Genomic DNA, 13,800 nt, shown 5'->3' with positions numbered 1-13,800 from the left:
ATTACATAGTAATAGTTATTTTATAAAAACATGTGATTCACATTAAGGGATTAATTTAACTAATCTTAACACTATAATATTATCTATATATTGCACTGAATAAATCATTACACTCGATTAAAGGAGCATTCCATAGTTTTTTAGCAAAATTTATATTATCTCCAGAAATATACATATATCAACAAACAAGGATTTCATGAAGTATGGTTCATTTTTATATGATTTCATGGTTTGGAATGGTGGGTTTCTGCTGACATTTATTTAATGTGATCCCTATCAAGCAAGGTTGAAAAACTATAAAGTGCTCTTAATCTTGTTTTAGGGAAATTATGTTATCTGCTGCAGAGAAGCAGCGCCAGTACAGGGCTCGGCGTGATGCTGATCCTGAGAGAAGGGCTGCGTATTTACAAAAACATAGACTGTTTTGTGAATGAGACTAATGAAGTATTAACAGCATTTTTTAAAGTTTTTGTTTGTTTTCTCCATTGTTTCAAGAGAGTTAATTAATTACTTGTTGCTGACACTTGTCAAAATAAAAAGGTTTTATTTTAAAGAAAGGTTTCTCTTTTTCTCCTAATGCATCCTGTCAACCGTGTTACTTCTGTCAACTGTGTTACTTTATCTGTCAATTGTGTTACGTGTGATTTTTGTGTCATAAATCTTTAATTGTAGGCAAAATTTTTATAAAAATTATAAAAGGACATCTCTAGAGTGAACAGTATTACATAAAGGCGTTGAATAACTCTAGATTCAGTGTAATGGAGAATTATGTTGAAAAATATCCATCCTTGATGATAGTATACCAAAGAATATCCGTTATTCAGTTTAAAATTCATATTTTTTAAATCAGTTAGACATACAACCTCAAAACCCCTGGTGAATAGACTCAATAACTTTCAAACAAATGTTTTATCATATGTGTAGTACTTCATTTATTTCTTCTATGACACCACTTTTGTCTGTAACACAGTTGACAAAACAATGAATCAAATATTTATTTTCATTTAAATATTTAAAAAGTAATTTGAGCTTAAGCTTGGCAACTAATGAATTTAGAACAATATGGGGGTATATTATGGAAACAACTAGATTATTTTGCAGAAAAGCACACTGATTTCTTCACTTTTTTGTTGACCTGAAATGTACCCCTAATTATAGAATGACCCTTTAGGCACATAACCTTTTCTAGGCTTCAAGGTGAGTCTGCAATCAACTGGTCCGAATTCAATACACGAGTCGTCAGTTAAAAGCGCCTGCAGGTCTCCAACTCGCTTAACAGAGACCAGCGAGAGCAGGAGCGCTGTCTTGAGAGAGTGCGCTCGCAAGCTCGCTGATTGTATGGGCTCGAACGGGGGTCCCGGAGAGCGTCAAGCACAAGCGCCAAGTCCCAAGTGGGTAGAGTAGAAGGGCGAGGAGGGTTCAGCCTTCTTGCTCCTTTTAAAAATCGTATGATCAGGTCATTTCTGCCGAACGGGCGATTTTCGACGTTCGCATGAAAGGCTGTTATAGCGGCCACATACACTTTCAATGTGGATGGCATACGACCACTATCAAATCGTTCTTGAAGGAAGGCAAGGATTATTGGTATTGGACAGCTGATTGGGTCTTCGCCCCGCGATACGCACCAACTTGAATAAACTCTCCATTTATGTGCGTAAAGACATCTCGTGGAAGGAGCCCTAGCCTCAGAGATAGTGTTCAACACCTGCTGAGGAAGTGCGTCTGTTACTGGCAAGCTCCGTCGAGCGGCCAGACATGAAGGCTCCATGACTCTGGATTTGGGTGCCAAATCGTTCCTTGTGCTTGAGAAAGGAGGTCTCTCTTCAGTGGGATAATCCATGGGGGGGCTACCAGCATCTCCACCGGTTCTGGGAACCACGGCTGATTGGGCCATTTCGGTGCCACTAACAGAACAGATTCCTTTTCCTCTCTGATTTTGCAAAGCACGCGAGGCAGAAGCTTCACTGGAGGAAAGGCATAATTGCGTACTTTCGGCCAGCTGTGAGCTAGTGCATCCACTCCCAGAGGAGAGTGTGTCAGTGAATAAAACAGCGGGCAGTGAGTGTTCTCCGCTGATGCGAAGAGATCCACCTCCGCCCTGCCGAATACACTCCAAATCATATTGACTGTCAGAGGGTGTAATCTCCATTATCCCGCCCCTTGACAGTAAATCCGCACCGTAGTTCAGGCGTCCGGGGACATGTACTGCCCAGATGGAGAGCAGGTGTCGATCTGCCCACAGAAGGAGGTCTTTCGCCAGTTGCAGCAGTGGTCGCGAGTTCACACCACCTTGTTGATTTATAAAGGCCACCACTGTCATGCTGTCCGTCCTGATGAGAACGTGATGTTGAAGAATGTCTGGAAGAAAGCACTCGAGCGCTAGGTGAACAGCATGGAGCTCCAGACAGTTTATGTGCCATGACTTCTCCGTTTCTGACCACGTCCCGAAGGCTGGTCTGCCATCGCATACGGCTCCCCAGCCCGTACTCGATGCATCTGTCGTAACATTCTTTCTCCTGATCACTTGACCAATACGAACACCCCGGCGATACAGAGTCATATCGCGCCAAGGGTTCAGTGTATGCAAACAGTTGCGTGTCACTTTGATGCGCAAGGTGCCCGTGCGCCATGCGTTCTGTGGCACCCGGCTCTTTAACCAGAGCTGAAGCGGACGCATATGTAGCAGCCCTAAATTGCCGAGGGTCCTCAAAGCATTTCAGCGGGGGAGAACGCCCTAATTTGAAGACTGCGAGAGAACTGATCAGTTTTTGTGAGCGCTCCTCCGACAGACGCGCTCGCATATTGATTGAGTCCAGCTCCACTCCTAAAAAGGAGATGTTCTGGCTCGGTATCAGCATGCTCTTTTGCATATTTACAGTCAGTCCTAAGCTCTGAACATGAGCGAGGAGTCTGAGTTTGTCGCTGAGCAGTGCGCTCTCTGATTGAGCTAACACTAGCCAGTCGTCAAGATAGTTCAGGATGCGTATTCCGCTCTGCTTCAGAGGAGAGAGAGCAGCATCCATGCATTTCGTAAACGTATGAGGGGCCAGACATAAGCCGAAGGGCAGGACCGTGAATTGGTACGCTATCCCTTCGAATGCAAATCTCAGGAAGCGCCTGTGGCGGGGGGCTACCTGAATGTGAAAATAATCCGCTGTCTTTCTTTGGCACCAGAAAATAACGACTGTAGAAGCCGCTCTTGCGGTCTGTGAGAGGTACTGCCTCTACCGCGCGCTTTGCGAGAAGTTTGGGTATTTCCTCTCGCAGAACTGAGACATTCTGCTCCCGCACAGTGGACATTAACACACCGTTGAAACGGGGCAGTCTGCGAAAGAACTGAAGCGTGTAGCCGTTCTTTATTGATTTCATAACCCACTCTGATACCCCTGGCAGTCCCTGCCACGCTTCTGTGAACTGTGATAGCGGGCGAGGCGGACTGCACAGCAAGAGGGATAACTCGCCGTTGGGGGGCGGGGAGTTTAATACCACACGAGTGTGAGAGTGAGTGATGTGGGAGAGGGGAGTGAGAGGAGGAAAATTGCCCTGATATTGATGTGATTTTTGTATTTTTTTTTACTTTATTGCACTGCACTGTGGACAGATCAAAACACAAACATGACAATCGTTCTTGCCGCCCGCAACAGGCAGGGGAGCGTGGTGAACACACACAGCGGAGCGAGCAGACTTTCTCAGTGGCTCATCTTTGGCGCTGAGTGCAGCTTTCCTCCTCCGAGAGACAGCATCAGGAACGCAGCTTTGATTCTGGAGCCAGTGACCTGCCGTCTCTGTCAGGGCGGGGTTTCTGGCCCTTCGAGCCCTGGCGGCGCTTCGGCCACGGCTGTCTTGGTCTCACCGCCGGCTCATGCTCGCGCCGAACAGCAGTAGGAGGGGCGAACGGTCTTCCCGCGCGCTGCGCTGAGGAGGAGCGGGAACGCTTTGGTAAGAAGTGGCTAATGGCCTTCGGCTGCTTCTGCGCTTCAACGAAGTGCTCCATGAACGTCTCTACCGCCGCTCCAAAGAGACCTGAGGGATTCACGGGAGCGTCCAGAAGAGCCGTCTTCTCTGAGTCTTTCAACTCGGTCAGAGTCAGCCACAGGTGACGATCCAGCACCACAAGATTACCCATATTGCGGCCGATCGCTCGAGCTGTCACCTTCGTCGCTCTGAGGGCCAGATCTGTGGCGCGTCGGAGCTCTTTGAAGACTTCAGGGTCCGGGCCACCTTCGTCCAGGGACTGAAGGAGCTTGGCCTGATACACCTGAAGTATCGCCATCACATGCAGTGTTGAAGCTGCCTGGCCCACCGCTGAAAAAGCCTTGCCAGCGAAGTTTGCGGTGGCTCGGCAAGGTTTAGATGGGAGAGACGCGTTGTTTCGCACCCTCCAGTTTGCCACGGCTGCAGGACAGAGGTGGGCAGCGACGGCTTCCGCCACAGGGGGGAGTTTAACATACCCCGCTCAGTCAGCGCCGTCCACAGACGACAGAAGGGAGGATCCCGGATTGTGCACTCGACTGGTGAGCGGCGCGTTCCACGACTTCGCTATCTCGTCGTGCATCTCCGGGAAAAAGGGGCCGGGCCTCCGCGGGGTGTTCTTTCGGCCGCGATCCGACTGGAGGAACCACTCGTCCAGACGGCTTCTGGCCGGCTCGGTAGGAGGCGCCCACTCCAGACCGAGCTCATCAACTGCCTTGGTCAGGACACGAAGGAGCTCAACATCACTGTGGGCGGAGTGCAATCCAGTGGGCTGTTGGACCACTCCTCTCTCGCAGACGCTGCCACCGAGATGGCATCATCCTCATCCTCCTCCGTGGCTCCGAAAGACACCACATCTTGCGCGCTGGGGGAGGGGCGGAGATTAGCGGCCATGAAGCGCACTGGAAGGGGACCTGCAGCAGGGGGGTGAGGAGCGTGTGGGCACTGAGCCGGCGCGGTCTCGTCACCCGACCCGGACAGATCCGCATCAGTAACTCGCGGAACTTTACTCCTTGGCTCAAAAGAGGCTGCAGAGGAAGAGCGCGGCAGAGCTAGTTGGGCGAGTTCATCGCCTTGGACGATGGCCACACGGAGCCTGAGAGTCCGGAGACTCATATCTCCGCAGTGGGGGCAGTCCGACCCCCCAAGCGCCGCCTCTGCGTGGGCGCGACCTAGGCAGAAGACGCACGATTCGTGGCCATCAGAGGGTTCGATTGGCTCTACGCAGGAGAGGCAATCGTGAGAGGTCATCTTTTGTCCGTCTGAAGCTCACCGGAACACAGCAGGGGAAGAGAAGGCGTGTCCGCTGCAGCGTGTAGATCACGGTGAGTAGAAGATTTCTTGATACAAAAAATTTTTACGGAAAAAATTCTGAATGGATGACGTACAAGCACTGCCTTATATAGAGTGGGATCCCGCTCATATTTCGCGCGCTTGAAAGTCATTGGCCAGTTTTACTGGCGTGATTCAATAAGGCTTCAGTAGTATTCGAAGAAAAGGTATTTCCCATAGCAATGTAGAGTGACCGAATTGAAGGGGAACGCCAGGCGGTCTTGCTTGAAAACGCTCAGCTGTGAGCGCTTGAGAGCACAGCGTTTTTTTCCATTGAGACGCTGTGGTTGCTATGATACGGAATGGCAGAGAATGAAATATTTCTCCAAACATTATATTTCATAACAATAGTATGGTAGTCCGGCAATTCGATCTAGTAAAGAAATAAATACTCGGAGACAAGCAATATTAACTTCTCCATTGTTGTTCAGCCGTAGTAGTACAGCCGGTAGTCCCGCCCCTCCTCCACTCTGATTGGTTGGCTGACTAGAAAGTGACAGTGATGAGCACAGCGTTTTATCCAAAGTTGAACCAAAAGCTGAGAGGTTGCGTAAGATGGCGGCCGGCAAGGAAGTAGTAATTATGAGCAGCTGAGGCGTTTATCTTTTCCATTCCCAAGTTTTAACTTGAAATTAGACCTGGTCGCAAGAATATTGTTTTATTATGCATTAGGCATTTTTTGTTTTTAGTTGCTTGTAGTTTTGGTTTGTTTAATTGAAGTTTTCTAACTTAACGGCCGTTAAGTCGTCTTGCATATGGATGCTTCGGTTTGCATGATGAAGCGCAAAGGGAAAAATAAGCGCTCTACTTCTAATATCCTAACGGAAGAAATGGAATTTGGCATTCCTGTCGGTGCTGGAGTTGAATATGCCTTACATCTCATAACTGACCATCAATACAGCCAACAATGTCCCGATCTTTCTCAGAGTGAGAGTCCAGTCCTCGAGTCAGTGTGTGACTCTAACCAAGATACACCTGTGAAACCTCAGCAAAAGAAATCGAGGAGATATTTCGCTGACAGATTTGCAAGATAACATAAATGTGGCTTTGACGTCTAAAATCAAGGAGAGTGCAGACGATCTCGGAAAAATTATATCCAAAAACACAGTGAGTATCGAGGGTCTCAAGAAATCGATTGACTTTGTGTTTGAAGAAGTCAATGCATTGAAAACCGACATGAAAAGCTGTAAATCTACTGTGAATCTGAATAATACCAAAATCTCTGAGCTTGAGCAAAAACTGAATGAATCCGAACGATATCAGCGCAGATGGAATCTTCGTCTGTATGGAATCCCTGAACAATCTGATGAAAACATCAAGCTGAAGGTTTCCAACATCTGTGCTGCAGTTGTTTCTGACTCAAGTGTGGCGATTCAAGATGACATCGATATAGCGCATTGTCTGGGAAAGCTGGACAACAGGCCGAGACCGGTGATTATTCGTTTCGTGAGAAGATCTATGCGGACATTTGGAGGGAGAAATTCCCTGATTTAAAATCCTTTACATGGAGCAATAAGGCATGTACTGCCATGTCTCGTATTGATTATTGGCTAGCTTCTTGTAGCTTACAGAAAGAAAACATTTTAATTAACATTCTTCCTATGCCACTGACAGACCATAAAGCAGTTTCTATTAATGTTGGTCTACAATCTTTTTCCAACAACCATTACAACTCTTACTGGAAACTTAATAATTCAATTCTGGACAACGAATCCGTTAAGGTGACCATTCGTAGATTGATTGCACATTATTGGAATTTAGCTCAACTGAGTAATGATTATTGCAATAACTGGGAATTACTGAAGTGTATTAGCCAAAGCCAGGAAACATGAAGAAGAAATTATAATTTCAAAGATTACAGCTTTCACTCAAAGATCTCCCCCTATTTTCTCAGACAATGAAAAAATGATGATTATTGTTCAACTGATTATTCTTCAAATCCACTTAGATGATATTTATAAAAGGAGAGCAGAGGGGGCCTTCATTAGATCCAGACAGAGGTGACTGGAGAAGGGTGAACAAAACTCAGCTTATTTTTTTAAATTAGAAAAAAGTCATTCAAAAAATACAATTACACATTTGAATATTAATGGTATATTAACACATGACCCGAGATCTATTGCTGATTATTGTTCATCCTTTTACGGCTCTCTTTATGAATCTAGATTTAATGAAAAGGATACCTCTGATTTCTTAGATAGCCTTATTAATACTAAATCTATAAGTGAAGACGAAAAAGAATTGTGTGATAATTCTATTTGTATAGAGGAAGTCCTACATGCTATTAAGAAACTTAAATTAAATAAATCCCCTGGTGTGGATGGATTAACTTCCGAATTCTATAAATCTTTTTCTGAAGAAATTGCTCCTTTTCTCTTAAAACTTTTTTCTCAAAGTATAGACCTTGAAAAGCTTCCACCCACCCTCACTCAAGGCTTAATTACCTTAATACCCAAGCCAAAAAAAGACACATTATTTTTAGACAATTGGCGACCAATTTGCTTGCTTAATATCGATTATAAAATTTTAGCCTCTATATTTTCCGTTAGAATTAAAAACACATTAGACTTAATTATTGATGATACCCAATCTGGTTTCATGAGGAACAGACATATTTCAAATAATATTTGTTTAGTTTTAGATCTCATTGATTATCCCCACCTTTACTCAGATAAGAGCTTCATTCTTTTTTTAGATTTCCATAAGGCATTTGATACAGTTGAACATCATTTTATTTTTTCAGCTCTTAAAAAATTGGTTTCGGTAATTATTTTAAGACTATTAAAACTTTATACTTCAACGGTAACTGTTCAATCAAACTGCGTGCTGGCACCTCACCCAGATTTAATCTTAATCGTGGTATCAGACAGGGATGCCCTATTTCTCCCTACCTGTTCTTACTCTCTTCACAACTACTTGCTGATTCTATTAAACAGAGTACGCTAAGAGGAATTACAGTTGAAGATAACATCATCACCATTAGCCAATTAGCAGATGATACCACTCTTTTTTTAAAAGATGCAGGGGAAATACCCAAAGCTATTAATATTATCCATATATTCTCTAAAGCTTCAGGTCTTCTTTGAATACTACTAAGTGTGAATTAATGTCTCTTAAGCAGTGCGATTTGCCATCTATTTGTGGTATCCCTATAAAAAATGAAGTCACATATTTAGGTATAAAGATTGTAAAGGATGAAGAAAGAAGATGTGAGCTAAATTTCTCCCCTGTTATTGATAAGACGTAGAAAAGGTTAAATCAGTGGTTACGAAGAGACTTATCTTTGAGGGGAAGAGTATTGATTACAAAAGCAGAGGGCATCTCAAGGCTCACATATACAGCTCTTTCTCTAGCAGTCAATAATAATATTTGCAAGACTATTGATAATATGCTTTTCAATTTTTTATGGAAAAATAAAACCCATTATATTAAGAAATCTGTGGTTATGAACACAACTTAAAATGGAGGTTTGAACTTCTTAGATTTTACCACTCTTAATTATACTTTTAAAGTAAACTGGATCAAACAATTTAAAAAAAAACCAACTAGTATATGGAACTTTATTCCACCATATTGTATTTTTTCACAGGTTGGAGGTCTTCATTTTCTTTTGCTTTGTAACTACAACATTTCTAAACTTCCGTTAAAGTTATCCAATTTTCACAAACAAATGCTTCTCTCCTGGAATTTAATTTATAAACATAATTTCTCACCTAATAGATGTTTTATATGGAATAATAAGCATATTTTATATAAATCTAAAACACTGTTTTTTGAAAACTGTTTTTCTAATGATATAGTTTTGGTGAGCCAACTTTTCAACCAAGAAGGTCTTCTGTTAACTTATTCTGAATTTTTGTCTAAATTTAAAATCCCTATCACTCCTAAAGAATATGCCATTGTTATGGATGCTGTCCCCTCTGGATTAAAAATGCTTTGTAAAAATACATCTCCCCAAACTTCTATACAGTCTTTAGATCTTGTTGACACTTCTGTTGGTCGAGTTTGTTTTTCTTCTTCCTCTGTTAAACAATAATCGTCAGGTTTTTTCACTTACAACATGTCATTCCATAAGGAATATTATTTGATTAATTTATTACTTTTGCTGGCAAAGTTTAGTATACATAAATGTAAGTACGGCAATTACAAACCACTGTTTTATTTCATTGTAATTTTGTATTTTTTTTATTTTTGTATTTTGTATGTAACTTTTATTTATTTATTTTTTTTGTGTGTATGTGTGTTCACCCCCTGGCTCCTGTAAAATGTTGTATTTGAGTGATGCTATAAAATAAAAAAACAAAAAACAAAAAACAAAAAAAACAAAAACAAAAGTTGCGTCCCAAATTACACACTATACAGTATGCACTTATACACTATGTGCACTGCACTCAACCATGTAGTGTATAAATTTTCTAAGGTTATTTTGTCATTAATAATCGGAGTCTGATAGCCCCACCCCCTTCGCGACGTAATTAAAGCTGTGTCAGTTGAGTGCATGAAGTGTCCAACATTCCACACTTCATTTTTTTCGGTTATTTAAGTGCACCATCCGGGTATTTAAAGTGCACTTTTTCTTTTTGGAATTTTCAGTGTGAATGCACTACTCGCACTATTTATACTACAAAACGTCATGAATAGTGCATAAGTACGCGACTTGGGATGCAGCTAAAGACTATTTATAGAATACCCAAGACATGTCACTAGTCTAGTTTTGAATGGGGAAAAATGCAACGCTCAATATGGCTGCTCAATCGCAGGAAGCCCCGCCTTCTGAATGAAAGAGCCAATCACTAACTGGTAAAGTCAGCGCGTCACTGCAGCTGCCGTTAGAAGTCCCGGTTGCAATAGAACCAGTCAGCGTTCTGAGACGTGCGCTTAGGACTGCGCATGCGCACTGGCTGATCTAGTCTGAAAAATAAGATTTTTATAACGCTATTTGAACAAAAGAGACAATATTTATGATACAGTTGTTCTCAGATTTCTTTGGTGATTTCAAATATGAAATTTAATCGTAAGCTTAGAAAACAGTTTTGGAGAATTTGATGTTTCACCATTCAAAGAAATAGGAGCTGCACTTGGATGCCTGAGAGGCGTTTCAAAGATGGCCGCCGAGTGACGTGACTTGTCTTAAAGTCGACATGAAATCAAAATTGAAAATTCTTAGTGTTTATTATAAATAATGTATCCGTGCACTTCATTATTTTTTTTTTAATTCATGTGCCTTTGTAATCTTCAATCAAAAATGTTAACCTCCCCTCCCCATCAAAATGACTCATCTTCTCTTCCGGTCACATGCGATGGCGCAAGGGCGGAGCCAGTGACGTAAGGGGTAAAAGCTGGGATAAAGGACAGGAAAAGCTGAAGCTGATGCTTCACTTTATAGAAATAAATGCATTGACCAGTTGACGCGAGCCATGGGGGAGTACACTACTCTTAAAAGTTGAAAGGATATTACCACAACATTACTCTTAGGACATCGCAAACTATTTATTTTTTTATGAATATGACTTAACCTGATGGAGGATGCGCTCAGTCATTCAGGCAATCTCTCTCTCGCTGTTAGGCATGTTTTGTGCCGTTGATTGTCCTCGTCATCCTTAATAAATAAATAAATAAATAATTCTTCATGCTTGGGTGTCAGCGGTGAATCCAGTGGAGAGAAATCCCCCCACAACAAACTGCAAACTGGCATTCAGATCTGCCTCCATTTTGTTAGTAATGCCCCAACTTCCAATGATCCAATCAATTCTTGAAGGATGAAATCAAGTCCCGCCCTCTCATTTCAGATTCCGTTTCACTCGGATATACGTCACAGTAGAGAAAAAAAGACAATCGCTACTTCTGTTTCATGCCGACTTTAAAGAGACTTTGGTTGAACATTCTTCAACTCTCGGCGCGAGAAAAAAAGCGCCCGAACGCTCAGCGCAAAAAAGATGCTCCGCGCTAGGCACGCTCCTGGCACAGTCGTGTACCCAGGCCCACCCACTTTCATCTGTGGCCCACCCAATGAGAAGTTTGTAATTTTCCAAATGGATGTAATTTATTAAACGATACTAATAAACGTCTTATTTCACTGTAACTCATTAAAAATATTAAAGGCTTGTTTTCATGGTCAATTACAGGTCGTTTCTTAGTTTTCCCTCTTCTTTTAGGTGCATATCATCATAAGCTTGTCAAAATGATGATTCGTCCGTTTCTGTTAGTCCCACCCACAATGTTATGTTTACGACGTAAGGATATAATAGTAAAATGCGCGCGTTTGTGAAGTTACATTTGAAAATAGCCTAGTGAAGCAAACATAAATCAGATAAATTCTTTAAAAAGTAAAAGTATTAGCAATAAATCCGGACCATCTACAAATGAAACCCGACAGACCACCTGAGGGTGCTGGATTTATCGATCGGAAACTTCTGAACCAAGTGTGTTTGAAACATCATATTAGCATAGGTACAGTGTTTGATCCGCAAAACAGATGCCTGCTTTGTGGAAAGAAACACATAAACATTGTGCTAGATCCTGGTCTGCATAATTTGCAGCTGTGCACATTTCTGCGGTCCTCGATGTGTGTGAACTGACAGAGACCTTTGATTATGAAATCATCAGCGAAGCCCCGTTGTTTCACACTGAGGTAATGCTTTTTAATAAACTCCCTTTAGTTAACGTTAGTTAATGCATTAACATTAGCAATACACTTGTTACCGTGTTTATTCATCTTTGTTAACCAGCTCAGGCAAATGTTAACAATGTTAACTTTTTTAATAATGTCCTATTAGTAAATTTTGAAATGAACATTAACATAACAAATTACTAATGTTAATGCATGCTTTAGAAGTACTGTGTAATGAACCTTGGTGCTGTATTTTTTGTTGGCAATTTGACATGAAGTTTTCATATGCTACACACCTGGCCCACCCAGTTTTATGTAGGCCCACCCACTTAAACATTTCTGGCTACGCTACTGTCCTGGCGAAAACGCGGCGCTCCCATTGAGAACAACTGAAAAAATACACTAGCCTCGGGGGAAAACGCTTTGGTGGAAACAGGGCCACCACTGTGTCAAAAGCACAGCGCTGTTCAAAGCATGCGTGCTACAGGTGGACGCGCACTACATTCGGATTTCTTAAAGGGGAAGCGTCAGGACAATACCATATATAGATGTTTGTGTTTCTATGAATTCCTACTCACATGTAATACATTTTAACTTATTCAAACATTATGAAATGTCATACTTATTATATTTGCCTTACTGTAATATTATGAATTTCAGTTATATTTGTGTGTATTCAGATAGGCTGCATTTTATTGAGGGTTACAAGTACACACATGCAGTGTTACTCTTAAAAAGTAATTAATTAACAGAATCAAATAAGATCTTACAGGACAAAGTGAATTTCCATTTAAAAATCAATATGTCCAATATGATACAAATTAATATAAGATCCTATAGGAAAAATTTAAATCCCATTAAATCAAACACAATGTCCAATAAGATTCTAAACATCAAATAAAATCCTACGGGACAAAGTGAAATTCCATTAAAATCAATCACAATGTCCAATAGGATTCTACGAGGATAAACCTAAAGGATAAACTGAAATTCCAATACAATTTTTTGACAAGGGATGTGTTTGCACACAAGCCACGGTTAAGACGATTTCTGATCGGCTGTACACTCTGCTGTGACGTGACCTTGTCTCTCTCTCTCTCTCTCTCTCTCTCTCTCTCTCACACACACACACACACACACACACACACACACGCACAAGCACAAGCCACGATTAAGATAGCTGATGTGCTGTGATGTGACCCTGTCTCTCTCTCTCTCTCTCTCTCTCTCTCTCTCTCTCTCTCACGCACGCACGCACGACGTGCAAAACTCCGCATTTGAACAGTCAATAGCAAATACTTAAACTAATAACAAAACATACAGTCGCTGATTCAGAAGTGTCAGATTGTCATAGCAAAGTCAGAATTACCTCCTCTCCTAGGTTCACGAAATGGTTGTCCATAAAATGCGTTGCTGTTCTGTTGTAAGTAATCTTGATGACTCCTGAATGCATCTACTTTCGGAAGGCCAAATAAAGTGCTTTTGCTTTCGCATAGAAACACACAGTGTCTCCCTGTCATGGCTGCTTCAACACTACTGCGGTTACTGAAACCACGCCTTCTTTCTTTGCGTGAACATTTGGGCGGCATTATGCAAATATTTCCACACCGTGACGTAGACATGTGGGGGTGTGTTTGAATGAGCCGTTTTAGGGGGGCGTGGCAGTCTTAACTTTTATAAAGAATATCTCTTTGGTTTTGAGACTTTAGTCTTTGCAACTTCAGGGATCTTATCTATACACAAACAGCTTGTAACACTCCAAAGAGAAAGGAAAACTTGAAATCGCATCATATGACCCCTTTAAGACTTTTGGGGCAGTCGTGGCCTAATGGTTAGAGAGTCGGGCATGTAACCCTGCATCCTGTTTGTTCAATTCAAATTAAATT

At 42.0% G+C, this 13,800-nt stretch overlaps 1 protein-coding gene across 3 annotated transcripts in view; it reads right to left on the bottom strand.

The window, feature by feature from the left end:
- The window catches only part of znf407 (zinc finger protein 407), a 113,663-nt gene that overhangs the window by 16,168 nt on the left and 83,695 nt on the right, over nt 1-13,800 (bottom strand). The window lies entirely within an intron of this gene.

The sequence above is a fragment of the Onychostoma macrolepis genome, chromosome 16 (assembly GCF_012432095.1).
Source record: "Onychostoma macrolepis isolate SWU-2019 chromosome 16, ASM1243209v1, whole genome shotgun sequence".
NCBI lineage: Eukaryota > Metazoa > Chordata > Actinopteri > Cypriniformes > Cyprinidae > Onychostoma > Onychostoma macrolepis.
Note: the sequence above shows the minus strand (reverse complement) of the source record. Positions and strands in the feature narration are given on the sequence as shown.